Source organism: Leptonychotes weddellii, chromosome 8, assembly GCF_054177405.1.
Source record: "Leptonychotes weddellii isolate Sample4059 chromosome 8, ASM5417740v2, whole genome shotgun sequence".
Taxonomy (NCBI): domain Eukaryota; kingdom Metazoa; phylum Chordata; class Mammalia; order Carnivora; family Phocidae; genus Leptonychotes; species Leptonychotes weddellii.
In genome coordinates, this window is record NC_138376.1 from 96,668,577 (window position 1) to 96,678,679 (window position 10,103).

Consider the following 10,103-nt stretch of genomic DNA (forward strand, 5'->3'; position numbering starts at 1 on the left):
AATGAGTGCTAATTTAAAATTTTAACTTATTTACCAGGTATCAGAACCAAGCAATCTCTTGTGGATTCTTCCAATTTTATGATTCTACAACTGTAAAATCCATTTACATTTTTAATGTGAAGAGACTGTTTTTAGACTTGTTTTAAAACCCTGTTAATAATTCTCTTTAACTGCTTGTTAAAATATTATATTTTGGAAACAACTGGTCCTTGTAGAAATTTGCTTCTGATGTAAGCTGAGGCTTTCTAACTCTAAACTGTGAGCAAATGTAAACTTATAGATACCAATTGTAATTGGAGTGTTGAATGCACAATCAGTTCTCTTTAGAGTCCGTTAAGAAAGAAGACATTTAAGGGGAAGTAATGGTGAAGAATGCTATTTCTATTCTTTTACCAAAAAGATAAATTATCAGGGAAAATTCTGATTACAAAAATGACATTGTAAACTTTCTATCACAGTCATTTTCCAATCAGAATTTTCCTTGTAATTTATTGCTTTGGTGAAAGAACTGAAAACTAATTTTTGTCTCACAACTCTATGATTGGCTGGGCATTTTTATTGATCTGGGTTTAGCTTAAATGATCTCAGCAGGACTCTCTCAGACATCTATCAGTCAGTTGGAGGCTCTGAGAGGGCCAGTTGGTGCAGGATGATCAACATAGTGATGACTCAGCTCTCCTCCTGGTATTCCTCACATTTCCCCAACAAACTAGTTCCGGCATGTTCTCGTGATTCCGGTAAGGAGCAAGAGATCAAGTCACGGTGCACAAGAATTTTTCTCACCTCTGCTTGTGTCATGTTTGATGACATTTCTTTGGCCAATGCAAGTGCTGTAGTTGAGCCCAGAGTCAAAGAGTAGGACGGAATGCCCTGACTTTGATGGGAAGCAGAAAGAATTAGAGCCATCAATGCAATCAATCAAATACACATTCATATAGGTTTACACTAGCATTCCTGGGCATGATGTACTATAATTTACTTACTCATTTCCTTATTTATGGATATTCAATTGATTCAAACCCTTTTTTTTTTTTTTGCAATTACAATCAATGCTGCAATAAAAATCTATGTACGTATAGCTTTATGCATAGGTACGAATATTTTTTTTTTTAAAAGATTTTATTTATTTATATGACAGAGAGACAGCGAGAGAGGGAACACAAGCAGGGGGAGCGGGAGAGGGAGAAGCAGGCTTCCCGCGGAGCAGGGAGCCCGATGCGGGGCTCAATCCCAGGACCCTGGGACCATGACCTGAGCCGAAGGCAGACGCTTAACGACTGAGCCACCCAGGAGCCCTGGTACGAATATTTTTAAAATTTTGAACATACAAAAATATGTCCTCACCACTGAGATAAAGTAGCTTTTCATATTTTCTCATACTTGTTTCAATATTTGTGAGTATCTTGTTTGTTAGTTTGAAGAAACAGCAACAGCTCAAGCCCCATCGTTTATCCATCCCTCCATTTCCAGAGGTAACCACTACCCTGAAGTTGCTATGTGCAATTCCAATATGTGCTATATATATATGTCCAACTATACCGCTTGCTTTACATTCGAACATTTTTATATCAGTGTTATCATACTATATGTAAGTTTCTACAGCTATTTTTATCCAACATTATGTTTTTGAGATTTAACCATATTAATGCATACAGATTTACTTCAATAATTTTTTAACAGCTCTATGCATCATTCCACTGCATGAGTAAGCCAGTTATTGGGAGGTAGTTGTATTTTTCCAAAGTTTTATTGTTAGCAGAGTGCTCAGTGACCATCCTTGTATATATTTCTTAGCATATGTATGTGAAAGTTGTCAAGGGCAGAAACCCAGAATAATTTTTGGTTAGTAGGGGCGCCTGGGTGGCTCAGTTGGTTAAGCATCTGCCTTTGGCTCAGGTCATGATCTCGGAGTCCTGGGATTGAGCCCCATGTCGGGCCCCCTGCTCAGCTCCCTGCTCCCTTTCCCTCTGTGCTCTCTTGCTCTCACTTTTGCTCTCTTTCAAGTAAATAAATAAAAATCATTAAAAAAAATTTCTGTTTAGTAGAGTATGTGCATATTGTTTGCTTTTTTACAATCTTACCAGGAATGTATAAATGATTTGCCTTTCCTCACATCTCACAAAACTTTGATATTATCTAACCTAATAGCTTATGTCAATCTGACGACTCTGAAATTGTATTTCGTTACTTAAATTTATATTCCCATGATTTTAAGCATATTTTCATATGTTTATTTTGTATTCCAGTTTCTGTCCTGTCCGTTTATTTATTTATTTTTTTTAAGGGCTTAAGATCTCCTGGTTTCACATATTCAATTTTATTATTATTTTTTTAAATTTTATTTTATTATGTTATGTTAGTCACCCTACAGTACATCATTAGTTTTTGATGTAGTGTGTCTCTTCACTTTTTCATATAAATTTTTGGATTTACTTGTTAGGTTCCATAAAAAATGCTGTGGATTGAAACTGCATTAATTTTATAGATTAATTTTGGGAGAAACTGTCATATTTTTATTATTCATGATTGCTATTCATAAACATTTTATAGCACTTATTTAAGACTTTTACATGCCTTTGAATAATATTTTGCTATATTCTGTAAATGTTGTGCCTCATTTATTAGGTTTATTCTCAGGAAACTTATGGGTTTTGCTATTATTGTAGATGTTATCTTTTTAAAAATACATTTTTCTGTTTGTTGCTCAAGTATATTGACCACTATTGATTTTATATACTGAGCTCATGTCAGAAAAACTTGCTAATGTCTTTTATTCACTGAAATTATCTGCAAATTTTCACAATAATGTTTTTTTGTTTTTGTTTTTGACAAATAGGGACAGTTTTCTTTCTTCATTTTCAAATGCTTCTTCTACTTCCTATTTTTTATTAACTCTTTTACCTTATTTAACTGGAAAGATCTTCCAATAGAATGCTGACTAACAATGTTTCTGAATTATAAGGGATTGCTTATCATGTTTTGATTGCTTATCATGTTTCAGAATTGAGTTTGTTATCTGCTGTGGATTTTGATAGATAACATTCATCAGGGAGAGAAGTTTCCTTCAATTCCTAGTTTGCTAGTGGTTTTATTAAGTTATACATGTGTGATGAGTTTTATCAGAATTGTTTACAGCTGTTGAAATATTCATATGATGTTTTCCCCCTCCTTTAAAGTCACTGTGGTGAATTTACATTCGTAGCTGTAGAGAGCAAGATGGAGTCACTCATGTCCAGCAGCGGCCTGTGTCCAGCAACGACGCCAGCAGTTAAGCCCAGACCAGCACCAGCTGACCATACCCCAGAACTGATAACAAGCAGAAGCAGAGGAGGTCTGCAGGGGTCCAAGACTGATTAAGTCCCTTTAAAAAGAGGATTTTTGCAGCAAACTGTGACTCCTCCTCAGACACTGACCCTTCCATGTCTAACCACTTCAAAAAGGCAGCTGCCGCCAGAGGCTCTGCCCGATTGATCTCTGAACAGAACTGAGATCCTTCACTGCTTGATCATAACAAGCAGTGAGTGCCCAGGGCTGACCTGGACCGGACTGAGGCCTTATCTCAACTGTGCGCCCACCAGACTGACTTCGGGTTTGGCTCATTAACTTCCTCTTCCCTGTGTTATCTTGTTTGTTGTGTAACCTGTCTTGTGTTCTCCTTTGTGTGCTGTTGCAAGAAGTCAAGTTAATCACGTGGTGAAATGGCACTCAGTTTGGAATCCTGAACCTGCTTTCTAATTATGTTAACCTTGGTTTATGACTGAATAAAGCCGACACTGTGGAAAGACACAACTGATGTGTATGCCTTCATAGGGTGCTTGTGACAGTAGCTGTTACAAAGTTAATCACCTTACATTCCTGGGTTAAATCGATTTCTTAACATGTTGCTAATTTTTTTTTTTTGCTAAGATTTTTATTTAAAATTTTCTATTTACTTCATAAGTAAGAGCCTCTTATATTTTTCTTTCTTTTAGTGTCCTTATCTAGTTTTATGTTAAAATTATACTCTCATCATAAAAAAATTTGAAGAACTTTCCCTTTCATCTTGTTCCTCTTAAGATCTCCCCTATTTCTTGGGGTTTCTGCAATTTCCCTACAGTGCATTTGTTGAATATTAATTCTTTTTTTTCCTGCTTGTACTATAGGAATCTGAGATTTTTGTATCTTCTGTCAACTCTGGAAAATTCCAAGCCATTCAAAAAAGTATCACCTCTCCCTTTATCCTCTCTGTTCCCTTGATCTGGAATCATCTTTATGTTGGACATTCTCATTCTATCCTTAACACCTCTTAACTTCTCTTTAGGAATTTCTATAATTTTATATCTCTGTTCCACATTGTAGATAATTTGTTAGATTTATTTTCCAGCTTAGTAATCCTCTCTTTAGTTTTTATGCATTTAATCACTTTAAGAATACTGATTTCCCTTCAAAGTTTTGTTCTATTATCTCATATACTTGTGGGTAATAATGCTGTTGTTTATACCTTCTGCCTTTGACTAATTCTGTCTTCTTTTGGATTATTTTTTGGTGGAAGTTATATCTTCTATTCTTTTTTTAATCCTTTCATATTTTAATATACATACTTAATAAAATATAAAGTTATCCAATATTTCTACTTTCCTTCTCCCAAACAGAAGAATATCACATTATTTTCATTCTGATTATTCTTCCTTCTACCTCAAATGTCATTGTTGTCTAGGATTTAACTTCCACCAAATTCTCCCAAATTGAATATTATTATTACCCTTTATGATCAATGTTTGTTTAGATTTACTCACGTGTATATTCATTTTTCTTTCTGGTTTTAATTTCTTTCTTCCTGAAAGACATTCTTTAGACATTGTCTCTGTAAAAGCTATTGATGGTAATGATCATTTTTTGTTTGTATGAAAATGTCTTTTATATTGCCCTCAACTTGGATAGTTTAGTTATAAAATTCTATGTTGAATCTTATTAGCTGCAGTAGTTTGAAGTTGTTATTCCCCTATCTTTTGCCTTCTATCAATACTACAGCAAATTGTATTCTCAGCTTATTTTTCTTCTTTTGAAGGCTGTGGTTAATCTCTAGATGCATTTACCATATTTCCTTTGTTAGTGGTATCCAAAAGTTTTCCTAACATGTTTCTAGGTGTGGATTTTGTTTTATTTGTCTTGCTTGAGATGTATAATGTTGCTTGAAAGTAAAAATTCAGTTCTGGAAACTCCTAGCCATTAAGTTTTGAATATTTCTTTTCTTCCATTATGTCTACTCTCTCCTCCTGAACTCCTATTTTTTTCTTCCATATTTAAAAAATTCTCTTTCATATTTTCCATCACTTTGTAATTTCCTCAGTTTACAAGTCACTACTTTCCTATTTTGCTGCTCCTAATGCCTTAATTATTTAATTTTAAATAATACTCTTTTAAAATTTATTAATATTCCATTTTATTTTTGAAAAAATATGGCTGGCTTCATTTTTATAATGAGTTACTTTCTAATTTTTTAAAAAAATTTAAGCATTTATTTTATATTCTATAGTCCATCACGTTTTTATCTGATGTTTTTGAGGATCTACTTCAGATGCCTATTACTTCTCTTGTGCTTGCTGCTGGTTATTTTTTTACATGTTCCCTAATTTTGCATTAGAAATTTATGTACAGAAGTAGATTGGTAGAGAGAATAGAAGCTTGGATTTTGGAGCATATTACAAGGATACCGTTTTCATCACCTGTTCTGTAGTCAAATGCAAAATTTTTCTTTTAAAACACATCTTTATAGGAGGTGTCTGGCTGGCTCAGTCAGTAGGGCATACGACTCTTGTTCTCAGTGTCATGAGTTCAAGCCCTTCATTGGGTGTGGAGCCTGCTTAAAAAACAAAAAAACAAAAAAACCCAGATCTTTATGTTTGGCGTGTGATTATGATAATTGAATCATATAATTTGATGATTAATTTTTGGTTGGAAAATATCTTACAGAACAAAATAACAAATTATAATAGGAACATTAATATAAACAGAAAATTGTTCATATCTCGTGTACTGTGATGACAGCTTTACAAGACTCACACAATAATTATTTCCTGTCAAAATAGGAAGGCAGCCAAAACTATACTATATAGTTATATACTATATAGGCAAATGTATACTATAGTCATAATATTAGGTATTTCCCCCTTTTCAGACCTTATATTTCATGGATATATTTGGATATGATATATATCATGGATATATATGGATATATTTCATGGATAAAGAGATTAGTCATTTTTTTAAGGTCTCAAAGCTAAGTTATAGACATGTACTCAGAGTCTAGTTTATTTGACTTCAAAATCCATTCTAATCTCTATTTATATTGACTGTCAGTAAAACCTCATGTGTCAAAAGCTGCCAGTTATTATATATCCTTTGGTTTTTAGCTGGGCACATTGTAGCCCAAATACAAATAGCATTTTCTACCCTGATTTACGTCTTGGTGTCATGATGTATCAGAATTCTTTTCAAGGGGCACCTGGGAGGCTCAGTCGTTAAGCATCTGCCTTCAGCTCAGGTCATGATCCCGGGGTTCTGGTATCGACCCCCACATTGGGCTCCTTGCTCAGCGGGAAGCCTGCTTCTCCCTCTCCCGCTCCCCCCTGCTTGTGTTCCTTTTCTCGCTGTGTCTCTCTCTGTCAAATAAATAAATAAAATCTTTAAAAAAAAAAGAATTATTTTCGAAGGACCAGAAGTGATGGGGTTGTGTAGTTTTCAGATACTGACCTTAAAGAAAGGGGCATGTACTTCCCTTCTGCTTCCTCTTTTGTTCTTGCTGAAACACAGATGTGCTCACAGAAGATCAAGTTTAAGGATATAGCCATGTTAAAAAATGAATTTTCAATAAGGTGTAAGAAAATTTTGTGATTGTCATTGCTAGTCTGATAATACTAAAAATCTAGCTTAAGTCAATGTTTGAAATATAAACCATTTGACTGGTTTTGATGAAAATTTCAAGTGAATTACTTTTTCCATTTTATTCATTTATTCTTCCAGTAGAGATGCAATGTTACCACATTAAATAAATAGGAAATTACAGAGAAAAAAAATCACCCATAAAATTAGCACCCTTTCATTCACATTTTGTGATTTTTCTTCTGGCCTTTTTTTATAAACTTTATTTTTAACAAAAGATGTATAAACTAAATCACCAATAATAGAATATCTTGATTTTTTTCATTTACCATTATTAAGCTATATTTTTACATACTTCCACCTGGTGGTTAAAATCATTGCTCTAAGTGAATGTATGACAGTCCAAGGACATGTTTATTTAACTGGACATTTATGTTATTATGTTTATTTAACTAGACATTTTATGTTGTTTCCAGGTTTTGCTGTGATAAATCTCATCTCATCTCTACTAAAGGTGTAAGTTTTGCAAAGTTACCACTGGGTATCCCTTTCCTTCTCTGTAAATGAGGATAATAATAGTACTTACCTCTGGAGTTCTAGAGAAGATTAGATGTACGCACATGTGTTTGATATCTAGAGCAATCTGGGCACATGGTAAACATTCACAAAAGTATAGTTATTTTTACCATATTTTTTGTAATGGCTTAAGATTATTGAACAAGCCAGATTTGATGAAGTGTAGGCAGAAATTAACTTTATTCCTCCCTCCAAACCTGTTCTTTTTTTCTTGGAGGGAAATCTCAGGATTTTACTATCTCTCGGTGATAAACTCAAAACCCCTGTATTTTGATGATTAAAAGTTTAGTCTAGTCTCAGAGGATTAGAAAAGATGCCCTTAGCTGAATAAACTTCCGAAATATGAATATTAATTAAGAGATGCTCAAGTAAGCTGAAATTTTCTGAAGCTTCTGGAATAATTTGTCTTACAAACCACTGTGTTGGTGAAAAACTGAAATAGTGCAGGTTCCAAAATTTTGTGAAATTCTGTATCTCCCAAATGATGAAGGAAGCCATGATGAAGGTATTTTATTTTATTTATTTAATTTTATTTTTTACATTTTTTATTTATTTGACAGAGAGAGACACAATGAGAGAGGGAACACAAGCAGGGGGAGTGGGAGAGGGAGAAGCAGGCTTCCCGTGGAGTATGGAGCCCAGTGCAGGGCTTGATCCCAGGACCCTGGGATCATGACCTGAGCCAAAGGCAGACGCTTAACGACTGAGCCACCCAGGCGCCCCATGATGAAGGTATTTTAAAGTTACAAAAATTTTGGCAACTGTGCTGCATCTGGCAGATTAAAATTTTTGTTTTATTTTATTTATTATTCAATATTATTTATTATATTATTTATTTATTCATGTTTTTACTTAAATTCTAGTTAGTTAACATACAGTGTAGTATTGGTTTCAGGAGTAGAATTTTGTGATTCATCACTTACATACAACACCCTGTGCCCATCACAAGTGCCCTCCTTAATACCCATCACCCATCTAGCCCATCCCTCACCCAACTCCTTCCATCAACCCTCAGTTTGTTCTCTATACTTAAGAGTCTTTTATGGTTTGCTTCTCTCTCTCTCTTTTTTCTTCCCATATGTTCATCTGTTTTGTTTCTTAAATCCCATGTATTAGGGAAATCATATAGTATTTGTCTTTCTCTGACTGACTTATTTTGCTTAACATAATACGGTCTAGCTCTATCCACATCATTGCAAATAGCGGGATTTCATTCTTTTTGATGGCTGAATAATATTCCATCATCTCCTTTTATATATATATGTAAGGTAGTATCTCATCTTGGTTTTGATTTGCATTTCCCTGATGATGAGTGATGTTGAGCATCTTTTCATGTGTCTGTAGGCCATCTGTATATCTTCTTTGGAAAAATGTCTGTTCATGTCTTCTGCCCATTTCTTAACTGGATTATTTATTTTTGGGGTGTTGAATTTGATGAATTCCTTATAGATTCTAGATACTAGCCCTTTATCTGATATGTCATTTACAAATATTTTTTCCCATTCTGTAGGTTGTCTTTTGGTTTTGTCAACTGTTTCCTTTGCTGTGCAGAAGCTTTTTATCTTGATAATGTCCAAATAGTTCATTTTTGCTTTTGTTTTCCTTGCCTCCAGCAATGTGTCTAGTAAGAAGTTGCTACAGCCGAGGTCAAAGTATTCTCCTCTAGAATTTTGATGGTTTCCTGTCTTACGTTTAGGTCCTCCATCCATTTTGAATTTATTTTTGTGTATGGTATAAGAAAGCGGTCCAGTTTCATTCTTCTGCATGTTGTCCAGTTTTCCCAACACCATTTGTTGAAGAGACTGTCCTTTTTCCATTGAATATTCTTTCCTGCTTTGTCAAACATTAATTATTATTATAATCAACCTAATTTTCTTATGTCTTAATAAAACAAAAGTGTCAAAACTTTTTGCAAACTATAAGATTCTACCTACACAGTGTTAACTATTATTAACACTTTTGTAATGCTTTGTTAACAAGCACAAAAGCACAAGTCAGAAACAATCTTCTAAATCGTTCATTTCATTTAAAATGATCCAAAAATGTTAATTCACATGAATACATTGTCTAGTAACATATTCCATATGTGTGCATTAGTTCAATATATGAAAAACAAAATCAAATTATTTTCCAGGATGTGTCAAATACCAGAAAGTATCATCAATTATTTTTTAAAGTTTTTCTAATGTAGCTTTCTTAGAGAAATATGTTAATGAAATTTATTCAGTAAACATTTTAAACTATATACAATATCAGTTAGCTGAAATATGAAATATCTCATCATTTCTTTTTTAAAGTATGTTTATTGTAGAAAATTGGACATTTAAAATAATAAAAAAATATCATCCATATTCCCATTATCTAAAAACTAAGTTCATATTTTGCTATATTTCTCTCAGTGTAGCGTGTGTGTGCATGCACATACATGTTTTTCAATATTCTTGGGGTCATACTATATTTAACTTGGTATACACATATTTTTCTCCCACTTGACATTAACATCACCTTCTTCTTTTTTTCTTTCTTTATTTTTATTGTTATGTTAATCACCATACATTACATCATTAGTTTTAGATGTAGTGTTCCATGATTCATTGTTTGTGCATAACACCCAGTGCTCCATGCAGAATGTGCCCTCTTTAATACCCATCACCAGGCTAACCCAT